Source organism: Crinia signifera, chromosome 7 (assembly GCF_055691185.1).
Source record: "Crinia signifera chromosome 7, ASM5569118v1, whole genome shotgun sequence".
Taxonomy (NCBI): domain Eukaryota; kingdom Metazoa; phylum Chordata; class Amphibia; order Anura; family Myobatrachidae; genus Crinia; species Crinia signifera.
This window is the reverse complement of record NC_139223.1, coordinates 43,578,864-43,592,278: the sequence shown is the minus strand read 5'-3', so window position 1 is coordinate 43,592,278 and position 13,415 is coordinate 43,578,864.

Sequence of the window (13,415 nt, the reverse complement as noted above, 5' to 3'; positions counted from 1 at the left end):
GGGGGGGCAGATGCTGGGCAGGGAGAGGGGGAGGGGCAGATGCTGGGCAGAGAGAGGGAGGACAGATGCTGGGCAGAGAGAGAGGGAGGACAGATGGCCCTAACCTTTGCACAACTTTTGGTATACTTTATATAGAATAATTTATGTTTTGCAAATGAAGCTGAAAGTTGTCAGTACAGTCACACAGTAAGTCTGACAGCACATTTACACAGTTCTAACTTAATAACAACAAAATGAATATTGCGTTGGTCCATGGTGGCTGTGCCACTACCAATTCTTAAAGAACTGGTAACCCCATCGCCAAGGGGCCACGCCCGATAGCCATGCAATAACAGCCACGGGTGGGGGGGGAGGGGAGAGGGGGAGGGGGAGTGGGAGTGGGATGGGTTTCTTTTGTCTCAGGTTCCCAAGCCTGTATGTGGGTCTCTTTGTCTTAGGTTCCCAAGCCTGTATGTGGGTCTCTTTGTCTTCGGTTCCCAAGCCTGTATGTGGGTCTCTTTGTCTTCGGTTCCCAAGCCTGTATGTGGGTCTCTTTGTCTTCGGTTCCCAAGCCTGTATGTGGGTCTCTTTGTCTCAGGTTCCCAAGCCTGTATGTGGGTCTCTTTGTCTTCGGTTCCCAAGCCTGTATGTGGGTCTCTTTGTCTTCGGTTCCCAAGCCTGTATGTGGGTCTCTTTGTCTTCGGTTCCCAAGCCTGTATGTGGGTCTCTTTGTCTCAGGTTCCCAAGCCTGTATGTGGGTCTCTTTGTCTCAGGTTCCCAAGCCTGTATGTGGGTCTCTTTGTCTCAGGTTCCCAAGCCTGTATGTGGGTCTCTTTGTCTTCAGTTCCCAAGCCTGTATGTGGGTCTCTTTGTCTAAGGTTCCCAAGCCTGTATGTGGGTCTCTTTGTCTTTGGTTCCCAAGCCAGTATGTGGGTCTCTTTGTCTTTGGTTCCCAAGCCAGTATGTGGGTCTCTTTGTCTCAGGTTCCTAAGCCTGTATGTGGGTCTCTTTGTCTCAGGTTCCTAAGCCTGTTTGTGGGTCTCTTTGTCTCAGGTTCCTAAGCCTGTATGTGGGTCTCTTTGTCTCAGGTTCCTAAGCCTGTATTTGGGTCTCTTTTTGGTTCCCAAGCCAGAGCTGTTGCTTTAATTCAGACTATGATCCAGTGCCAAGGAAAGGTGAGAGCATTCCTGTGACTGGCACATCTCTCCTGCCAGGTTAGTTACTGTATCTGCAGGTTCAAGTTCTTCAGGGAGTCCAGCTTCACTATCAAGGTCCTGTGAAGCTTTATCAGCAGCAGTCTTAAGGCAAAATCGTCTGATGATGCCCAGTGCTATTGCAATGAACGCTAGACTGATAATGCCCAACGTTGAGCCGGTTATTATCAAATTATCGGTGTTCTTCCTATTCAGGGTTTTTTTCAGCTCATCGCTCAGGTCACTTTCTTCTGCTGCTTCTTCTGTAGGAGTTTCTTCTTTATAGTCTGAAGTTGGATTATTCTCCTCATGATAGATGTTAGTTATAGCTTCAGCTGCCCGAATTGGAGCTCCATTGCCCCCAGTAATCACTAATATTAGCAAAACGAATATCTGTATACACAGCATTTTCAATGCAGGTCTTATTCCTTGAACAACTTCCTTTCAAATGGTTCCTGATGCAGCCGATGACATCACAATCAGCCACAGCCTCATGATGAAATGTTCTGTAATGTCATAATGGAAACCAGGGAAGTGGCTGGAACCTTATTAGGAGGCAATTTGTATTATACAAAAGAAGAACTAGGTTTTGTCATCCATAGTGCACAAACTATTAAAGTTAAGTAAGTGAAATATTAAAATAAAGAAAAAAGTGTAAATGATAAAAGTTAATTATGTTTTATATATATATATAATAGTTATTTTTACAAATGTATGTAAAAGCAAAAAAAATAATCTCTTAAATACAAGTACAAGACCAGGCTGTGCAGCTATGGTCCTAACAATATAGGTGTTTTGTCAGTCACCCAAATGATGTAGAAGTAGAAAAAAATTGTTATTGTTAAACACACAGCATACATTTTATAACCACCGACTTGCTTTCCATTGTCCATTAAGTATAATTTGATTGGGTGCTATGGGTGACATCCAGTGACGGTTTTTACCTATGGGTTGCAGGACTGCAACCCCGCCCCCTGCCCAGGTAAAATCTGCCACTGTGCTCTGTCTAAGTGAAGCCAGATACAACCTGTGACATTACTCTGGCTTCACTGCAGCCCATATTATCTGCATACCCTCCAACATCTGAAGATTAGAAACCGGTACAAATTCGTAAAGGGGGCGTGGTCATGGGTAAAGGGGGCGTGGTCATGCTTCCTTCCTACACCTACAATGTACAGTTGCAGACCCAAAAAAGATACAGGCCATAAAAAATGGTGCTGTACATGACAAAGTACAGTGGTGGGTATGTATCAGAGGTATGTGCAGTTCAGATGCCGTTACTGCACATTCACCGTGCCTGTCATTTGCAGTGTACAGGCGCCGGGACAGTAATTTAGCATCTGTGGTCTGTTGACCAAACATGGCCGATTCAGTATACCATAACCACTGTCTCAATTACAGCGGTCACACTGAATTGCACAGTCTCGATGTCGCAGTGTCAAGGAGGGGAACGCGAGTTTTGCCCAGCTGTTCGGGGAGCGCTATGCATGCCCCCAAAATGTTGACCAATCAAAGGCATTATAGATAAGATCACAATATATACTCAGCAGGAGGCCATAAATGTGTATTAAGGTAGGACAATAATTATCCTAAAAGAATAAATTAGGATTCCATAGAGTGGTGGCGGGTCAGAGGACCATCCAGTGCTTATAGTAGTAATAATTCTAATTTCACTCTCTGGGCCTTATCGTTATTACAGTTTTACGGCCCCCACGGACCACCTTGGCTGCCGTCTGTTGGAGCTATGAAGCAGGGTTAGCTGTGCCTCCTGGATGAGATTAGCTCTTAGATACTTATCAGCTGTCTGAAGAAACTATTGTGGAAGCAGCCTCTATACTTGCAGTGAGATTGAGGTCAATGTCTCGGAGCGGATTCAGTCAGGATTCTGTTAGGCTCTCTCCTTGCCCATGATCCGGCCATCTCCTGCTCCCGTCCATACACTGACCTTCTGTTATACAGCACATATGGAAGCAATGTCAGATACTGTATGTTTCTGAAGCACAGATTTATGCTATACAGGGGCGAATTTAGGGGTCAGGCCTCCCCTAGGCACAACATTTTTGTGCCCCCCCACCCTATTTTAATGTAATCATATATGTATATACATTGTTATTAATATATTTCATTAAAATTTAACTGTAGCCCACCTTAATATTTCTTTAAGCACTCTGGACTGCTCACTGTACGGAGGACCCGGAGGGAGGGAGGCACTTTTTTCGTACAGTGATTAGCACAGTGTCTCCGTCAGTCTCTCTCCGGCTCACACACTGTGACTGACTGAGTGCAGGGAGGATCTGCGCGCCGCTCAGCTCAGCTGCTGGATACACAGCAGCCAATAGACTGTGTGTGTGTAGAGTAGCCAATGGGCAGGAGCCGGCAGCAGTGAGCCTGAGCCATTTCTGGACACGCAGGGGGACCGTCGGACCCAACCACTAAGCGGTGATGTAATGTGCATGACAGAGTGGGTGGGCAGTGGCGGGTGACGAGCGGCGCTGCCGCGACATATGATAATTCATGTCTGCGGCAGCGGCGCTCGTCACTCACCGATGCCCACCCGCTTTGCCATGCTGCTATTTAAGAGAATGTCAGCCTGCCTGCCGCCCTTAATTGGTGCCGCCCTGAGGCCGGTGCCTCACGGGCCTAGGCACAAATCCGGCCCTGATGCTATAGCACAGTATATAACTTGTAAGTAGTATAGGATGTATTATACAAGATGACCTTTGTTTTAGGCTTAGTGACTCGAATACTTACATGTATTACAGTACGTAGGGCCTTATTCTAGTTCCCTCTTTCTGATAAAATCCTTCTTAAATGGACAAAACCATGTGCACTGCAGGTGGGGCAGATGTAACATGTGCAGAGAGAATTCGATTTGGGTGTGATCTATATTAAAAGTGTAAAAATAAAGCAGTCAGTATTTACCCTGCATAGAAACAAAATAACCCACCCAAATCTAATTATCTCTGCACATTTTACATCTGCCCCCCTGCAGTGCTCATGGTTTTGTCCATCTTAAGAAGGATTTTGTCAGAAAGAGTGAAGTTTTATCGTTTGCATTGATTCTTAGATATGTCTTTACGGGTATGGAATGTATGGTCGACCTAAAGATGGTCAACAGTCATTAGATCGACACCACTAGGTCGACATACTGGAAGTTCGACATCGGTCTAGGTCGACATGGCACAAGATCAACAGGTCATTAGGTTGACACAGGCATTAGGTCGACATGGTCTAGGTTGACAGTCAAAAGGTTGACATGGGGTTTTTCACTGTTTTTTGACCCAAATGTCGACATAGAAACAGTTTTAAGTGCAGCGCGTCCCCTCGCATGGCTTTCTGCGCTCATAAAAACAGGGAAAAAACCCATGTCGAGCTTTTGAATGTCGACCTAGACCATGTCGACATAATGCTTGTGTCGACCTAGTGTAGACCCCTGTTGACCTTCCAGTATGTCGACCTAATGACTGTTGACTATTTTTAGGTCGACCAACTGACCGTATCCATCTTTACAATATACAGTAACTGAATGAATGACATTCCTATTCAATGTAGGGTCTGTTCTTCCAACTGGCAGAATATATGGTACTTATGTACTAACTGGGCTGCCGATTTTGAAATCGGGTCCATCGCATCGCATCCGACCATATCGCATGCGAATACCGATATGCGAATACCGTTCGCTCACCACGCTTCGGGCTCGGTGGCTCGCTACACTCGCCACAGGTTTATATCCAACTCCATGCCCACTTGGAAAGTAGGGGTATGAAAAGGACCCCTTTTTCCCATTGAATTCCATGTTAAAATGGACTCAGTCCATTTTAACATTGAATCCTATGGAAAAATCGGGTCATCGCATCGCATGCGATATGGTCATATGCGATGCAATGCGATATCGCATCGCATCGCATCTGATTGTATGCCTTAAGTTAAGGCATACAATCAAAAAATCGGCAGCCCAGATAATACATAAGTACCGAATATATTCTGACAGTCATAGGGCTATTTCACACGCTCCGGCTCCTGCCAGGTGGCAAAACCCCGCACGGCCAAAAGCGGTGCCGCACACAGTAGTTAATAATGGACATGATTCTGTCCATTCACACGGGATGGCCACGGCCCGGCCAACCGGTTGCAGACGGATCCCACCACTGGAAGGGACGGCTGCCAGGCTGCCATTGAAAACTTCGACGTGCGGGGCTTTGCCGCCCGGCAGGAGCCGGAGCTTGTGAAATAGCCCTTAAAGTCCCGGCATCGGCGAAAATGGACACCGATAGTCTGAAACGACAATCCAGGCTCTGTTTCCGACAATACAGATCCACCTCCATAGTGAGGCAAACCTGTTGCAAGCGAGTCCTGGACGGGATTGAATACTGCCAGCTGCTATTTCCACCTGGTGGAAATATCGACTGGGATTTCATATTTCCATTAATGGTTAATGATGCCTTTCATCTGTTTTACACACTATACTGTACGGTATATAGTGAACGATGGAGTCATTGGTGACAACTTGCAGTGACCTCTTTTGGTCACAAATTCAATTATATCGTAGCTGAGCGATTATCAACAGACTGTGTATGTCAGGCGTGTCCAAACTGTGGCCCTCCAGCTGTTGTGAAACTACACATCCCAGCATGCCTTGCCATAGTTGTAGCATTCCCAAATAGCAAACCTGTGGCAAGGCATGATGGGACTTGTAGTTTCACAACAGCCATAGTTTGGACAGACCTGGTGTATGTGATAATAGATGGAGTTAACCACTGCGCTGTGTTTGAAAAAGCTGCTCAATAGTTAATAATACAATAAAATATTATCTAATGGTCGATAGTGACTAAGTTGACACTAAGAATGGTCGACATTGACCGAAGGTTGACACAATCTTTAGGGCAACATGAGTAAGGTCGACATGAGTTTTTTGTGTCTGTGTCGACATGCAGGGCCGGATTTGTGCCTAGGCCCGTGAGGCATTGGCCTCAGGGCGGCACCATTTAAGGGCGGCAGGCAGGCTGACATTCTGTTAAATAGCAGCATGGCACAGCGGGTGGGCAGTGGCCAGTGACAAGCGCCGTCGCCGCAGACATGAATTATCATATGTTGGCGGCAGCGCCGATCGTCACCCGCCACTGCCCACCCACTCTGCCATGCACATTACATCACCGCTTAGTGGCTGGGTCCGACAGTCCCCCTGTGTATCCGGAAATGGCTCAGGCTCACTGCTGCCGGCGCCCGCCCATTGGCTACTCTACACACACACACAGTCTATTGGCTGCGTATCCAGCAGCTGAGCGGCGCGCAGATCCTCCCTGCACTCAGTCAGTCACAGTGTGAGAGAGACTGACGGAGACACTGTGCTAATCACTGTACTAATAAGTGCCTCCCTCCGGGTCATCTGTACAGTGAGCAGCCCAGAGTGCTTAAAAAAATATTAAGGTGGGCTAGAGTTAAATTTTAATGAAATATATAAATAATAATGTATATACATATATGATTACATTAAAATAGAGGGGGGGGGGGGGGGGAGGACACAAAAATGTTTTGCCTATGGGTGTCCTGACCCCTAAATTCGCCCCTGAGGATAGGTAAATATTACTGCTTCTATAAATACTTCCTGAAGCTCTGGTTTCTAAGAAAAATATCTAGATGACTAATAAAAGGAACAATTGGCCTTGGCATCCAATGTTATTTTTTATTTCCACCCTAGTTGGCAATTGGCACATGTTTTGTTTATTACTAAAACTGTCTACTACACACAATGGAGACAGACTTTACTGAGGATGAACAACAGTCATGAGAATACAGCCCACCACAGTGGTTCTGCTCATTGTCAGGGGCTCCACCCCTATCCGGATGCCTCCACTGCCGATTTAGGCTGCCTAGGACACCAGGATCTTTGCTGAAACACTGAGCGCTCCCCACTGGGCAAATTTTTTCTGGGGAGCGCTCCCTAAAAAAAACCTCCACTGTGTCCCCGGGTGAAACACCAATCAGGTGCTGCCCGGCCCTGCGCCCTTTCCCTGCCTGTGGCAACCCGACTTGTCACAAGCCGGTGCCGCTGGCTGTAATGGGGGGGGGGGGGTAGTGAGCCGGAGATGCAGCGGGGGAGAGGAAACCGGGCAGCGCTGAAACAAGCTGAACTCAGCAGCGCTGCCTGGCGCTAAACACTGGTAATCCCGAGAATTTTCTGGGTTTGCCAGTCTGGGCATTAAGGCATAGCCCAGGAAATTGTCGGGATTACCAGTGAATGGGGTTAAACGGATTATGGAGCAATTTTCAGGGGCGACGCAAGTGCAGCCATTACTCTGGGTATATGAAATATACTACAATAAGCAGTGCCTTCTTTTCCATCGGGCTTAATGGGCAGGGGCCCAAGGATTCTAGGGGCCCACCCCAATGGGGAAGAGGGCACTGCCATGGGGAGCTGCTGAGGCTGTTGTGGGGGGTGGCGGGCAGCGGGATTGCTATTTGCTGGGTGGCGGGCTGTATTGGAAAAGTTTAGCTGGATGCTGATTGGCTGAGAGAATTCAGCCAATCAGCGTCCGGCCAGTCTTTTAAAAATCAGCAGCGCTTCCCGCCTGCCACCCAGCAAATAGCGCTACAAGCTTCCCAGATGCATACCTCCCAACTTTTGAAGCTCACTAGTTTGGACGCCGCTGCTGCGCGCCGAAATTCCGGGGGGGCGTGACCTAATTTGGGGCGGCTCACCCGCGAGGCCACGCCCCCATTTTGCCGCTATGGGGGCATGACCCAGAGGCTCTGTGAGCCTTTAGCCATGCCCTAGCCCCCTGGCTGCGGGAATAGACGCTGTGCGCATGCGCACAGCGTTTATTCCCCGCTGCTTAGCAGCTGACAGGGGGGACTCCCAACAGCCCCCCGACACCGCGGGACACTGCCGCCCGCGGGTGGGACAGCGGGACAGGCCCTGACAATCGGGACTGTCCCGATAAAATCGGGACTGTTAGGAGGTATGTCAGATGCCGCTGCCTGCACGTAGGTGAGAAGGGGTCCCAGGTGACTTATTTTGCCATGGGGCCCAGGCTAATGTTAAGATGGCCGTGCCTATAATGCTGCCACGTGGCATCACAGGGATAGGGCTTTCTCTCAAACTCTGTCCTTGCATGACATAAGTGATACATCCATGCGATTTAATCAATTATCTGCCCGATATTATTACATGACACCCGTATCTGAGGATGCGGATTGTAAAAAATCGGTTCCTAAGTCCAACCGCCGTATTTAAATAGGGGCGGGGCTAAAACAATGTGATTAATGTAGATGTGCATTGTTAGGCCCCACCTCCTCATGGATTCACTGCATTTATCTCCCCCTTCTTCCCACTTCATTTGGAAGTAGGTAGGAGGGGTACCGACTATTTTGGGGGTGCGGGGGACTATCCAAAAAATGGTGTGTCTCCTGCAGGTTCCGGAAGAGTAGTCAAGTATGCCTTCAGCTTGTGCAGTGTCCCTGGGATGCTCCGGGTAGTGCTCTACTTACCAGATCTGGAGGCCCCGCCCCTTAGGTGATGTCATATGTTTAATGTCTAGGAGCAGACACAGGACACACCTGCACCACCAAATGAGCAAGTGGCGGAATAGTGCACTGTGCAACATAAGAACTACATACAATTAGACTGGATTACAACTGTTGGCGATACTGTGACATGTATTTATACTAGATATATTAGCGATATCACACAGATTACAGGCCCTCAGGAGATCCGGCCTAACAGCTGAGCTAAACATAGCATAATGATATTTATATACACACAGCTGGTCTGCTGGAACTATCAGTATCACACAGATATCAGGAGTTTATTACAGGTGTTTCTCTGTTGGGTTTGTCTGTTATATGTGAAGGGGAGCCAGAGGAATAAAGTTGCCATAGTAATACAAACATTCAAAGCCCTTATGATTAAAATAAACATAAGCCGCATGATCATTGGTTCTCAGTCTTCCAAATTCAGGGCCCTATTCAGTACTGACCGCTTATGTGATCAATGCCACATTTTCCCAATTATCTGGAAACTGTACATGCGCAGGACCCGTTCTGCACACGCCTGATTGACAGGCAAGATTGTCACAGCTGATCACCATACCACCATGGAAGAGCGGAGGATGCTGTCACCACCTCCCACCTGCTAAGGCGAGAAGCACAACTTAGGGGACTAATAGTGCCAGCACTGGCGCATTCATACTATATCTTTCACCTTTATTGTAATACCACTTACACCACTTATACCGCTTTCAGACCGCACTCCGAACACGGCATATTGCCGTGTTCGCGGGGCCTAAACACGGGTCACGGTGCGGTCTGAAAAGGGCAACACGGGTCGAGCAACACGGCTATTCAACCCTGGTATTGACCAGGGTTGAACACGGCTATGACCCGTGTCAACTGCGGTGTGAACGGGTGCCTGGGTCGAGCGACCCGTGTCCCGTTCACAGTATGGAGGAGGCAGCACTGTCAGCTCCAAGTACTGCCTCCTCCCGAGCCCCCGATGACGCGCCGCAGCCCAGCACCGCCCCATGTGACGTCACCGACTCGGCAATATGCCGTGTCGGTGTCGGAACTTTCAGACCGCATTGCCGTGTTGCTCTGGGGATGGGACCCGTGTCCTTATCCCATGTGCGACACGGCATTTGCGGTCTGAAAGTAGTATTAGCTGGGTCGCACCCGGGATTATGTACCCAGCTCCAACCAGCTTGTGACCCCCTTTACACTGCCGTCTCAACCCCCGTTTATTGGCGGCTGGGTGACGTCACCGGAGGCGGGTCCTGAGCCGGCACTGGGAAATCATTTCCCAGCGCTGGCTATTTCATTGCTGTGAACGGCCAGGTCGCACCCTCAATGGTGATATGGAATGTCACCATCGATGGATACAACCTATGCAATGGAGGACCACTGATGGTAATAACTGCTCTTTAACTGACTGGCCCATGGCCAATAAGAACCTGGGGGTGGGTTTTGCTTTTGTGCACCTTGTAAAAAAATAAAAAAATAAAAATACTGGGTTATGCTGTGCCATCGATATAGGGAAACCATCTGGTTCTCCCCCTTTTATGGCAAAAGTATTGGACAACTCCCAGAAACCATCGATGATTATGGAACATTGATGGTCGATGGTCATCCCATCACCCAAACAGTTGGAGCAATCCTTAGTAATATTTCTGAACATTATTTGTGTATGAGCTAGCGATCTCAATGAGGTGGAGCAGCAACAGACACTGACTGAGCAATACTCATAGGAATGCAGCTTATCAGCTTACTATGAGCCAGTGAGAGCACTAATGCATGAGAATGTTATTGTCAATAGGACACTGGTGACTGCAGGCATGAGAATGTAATCATAGCCCCAAGGGGCTGATTTATCACCATCCGCATCCTCAATCGGCCTGTGACATGTGCCGCCGCTGACATCACCACCGATATGACAGCCACCGGTTGTGACCTCTGGTGCTGTACTTGTGATCACAGAAGAAACAGTGAGCCCTAATAACTTGTAGCCCTCCCGGACCACCAATCACCAGGCCCTGAGCAGGTGGGTATATATTGTTTTCATCAGCTTGTGTGTCTATCGGACTAACATACAGTAGCTAATTACACTGGCCCCGTCCCTGCACTGCTTGCTCTACCTAGGGGCAGAGAAAGATGTGCACGAGGAGGGAATTCACAGCGAGTGCTGTGATTTGCCAGCTGAAGCTGCGTTATTATCACAGGGCTCACTGCAGCCTTTTTTTGTTTACTTTTTTTTTTTTCTTCTTTATTCGGCCAGATCGCATTTCCCATTCTAAGTATGGGAAATGCGATCTGGTTACTAAAAAAAATGTGAACTTAAGGGTTTGGAGCAGTTTTTCCAGAAAACAGCTCCAAAGACCCTTTAATGCCTTTAGGTGATAGTAAAATAATGTAGAATGGTGTGAAAACATTCATTTTCACAATATCTTAGTAAAAATTATTTAAATAAATTGGCTCCTAAGCTTCAAAATATGATAAAGTGGAAAGAGATAAACTACCAGTCATTCAGCTCCTAATTGCCATGTTACAGGCTGTGTTTGAATAATGACAGGAGCTGGTTGGCTGGTAGTTTATCTCTCTCTCCACTTTATCACTTTTTAAGTTTAGCACCTCTGGCCCCAAGACATGAGAATGTTATTACAGTTCCTCTGTGACTCCGCCATAAGCCCACTCACTGAGCCCTTTATGCTTAGTACTCAGACCGCACTATTTGCGCTGTATAGAATCACAGTTTGCAGAAAGGGCAAGTGCACTCCATTTAATTTCTAAGTATTTCCAATGGTTTTAGTCTATTATTGAATCAAGGAGTATCCACCTATAAAACACACACAGATAGTCACTACTACATTGTACATGTCTGGTGTGTATTGCTTCACAATGCCCAGAACTTTGCCCAGCAAGATCATGTGGTTAGCAGGTGGCCTGAGGAAGAAGGTTACTAGAACGGGCACAGGCTGCATTTTAACTATTCATGTGCGCTGAACTCTGTAGGTGTTCTCCCAGCAAGCTGTACCCATTTTTACATTTGAAAATCGGGATTTCCCTAAATGAGTAAAACAGTAGAGAGCAATGTTATTGGTCAAATAGATCTCCCTGCAGGACTCACATGTTCCACATACATAATGAGAGGTGCACAATTTAATGGACAACATATAAAGTTATCTTTAAAATATAAAGAAAGAAGCCTAAAGGACTCTATAGGGTAATAAAAGGAAAAGCTGGCGTTACCCTTCGCACTTCCGCATGTAAAGAGTATGTGAAGTTGGGGGACCGGGCATGTAAAGAGTATGTGAAGTTGGGGGACCGGGCATGTAAAGAGTATGTGAAGTCAGGTGTCACAGGTGGTGGATTAGATGGTATCGTGTGGTGCACAGGAACAGATGATTGACCAGAAGATGTAAGTGTAAGGTTTAATGAAAGAACTCATATATAAAAGACATGAACTTGAATCAAATACTTATTTGATGAGCAGTCACAAATCATAAATAATAAGTCTTTGCAATAACCTGAAAGAACTGAGAAACAAGTCTTTGCATAAATATTGGAATTGGTGTTTGAAGATTGATTGGACATTTGAATGATTAGACGATTGGATGATTGAAGATTGGACAATTGGATGATTAGAAGGTTGAACAATTGAAGATTGGACAATTGGATGATTAGACAATTGGATGATTGGACAATTGGATGAAGGAAAGATTGAAGATAGGATCTGGATCAGGAGGTAGAACCGTGATGGTCCAGTGGCTCCCCGGGAATGGAGGTGGATCAATGGACCAGATACCAGGAAGAGGCTGAGATGAGGTCAGAGGCCAGCAGGGACTACTGACTGACAGGACACAGTGAGCAGAGGCAGGATCAGGAGTCAGGATCTTTCCAGAGCTGTGTACTGCCCAAGAGACTCTTTGCACTGACCCAGGATAGCCTAGGCAGATCCACTTTATGGCAAGGGGGTTGCACCATTGGCCACCTGGACAGAGGAGGAGGGAAAGACCCAGACCTGGTCAATCACTGTTTTGCCCTTTTCCAAGATGGTGGCACCGGCCTCCCAGCACCTACCAACACACAGTCAGATTGCCACGCCTCCAACAAGCCTTTCAGAGCCAGCATCCTGAGCCGCCATGACCTACTGCCGCCAGCTCGACCGAGGACTCCGACGGACACATGACACCCGGCGGCAGACACGGACGGGTGAGTACTGTGCCCGCCATGTTGCCGCACGGTGGCGTGTGACAGTCAGTTGACCAGGCATGTAAAGAGTATGTGAAGTTGTTAGAACAGGCATGTAAAGAGTATGTGAAGTTAGGGGACCAGGCATGTAAAGAATATGCGAAGTCTGTGGACCAGGCATGTAAAGAGTATGTGAAGTTTGGGGACCAGGCTTGTAAAGAGTAAGTGAAGTTGGGGGACCAGGCATGTAAAGAGTATGCAAAGTTGAGGGACCAGGCATGGAAAGAGTATGCAAAGTTGAGGGACCAGGCATGTAAAGAGTATGCAAAGTTGGGGGACCAGGCATGTAAAGAGTATGTGAAGTTGAGGGACCAGGCATGTAAAGAGTATGCAAAGTTGGCGGACCAGGCATGTAAAGAATATGTGAAGTCAGGTGACCCGGCATGTAAAGAGTATGTGAAGTCAGGGGACGAGGCATGTAAAGCGTATGTGAAGTTGAGGGACCAGGCATGTAAAGAGTATGTGAAGTCAGGTGACCAGGCATGTAAAGAGTATGTGAAGTTG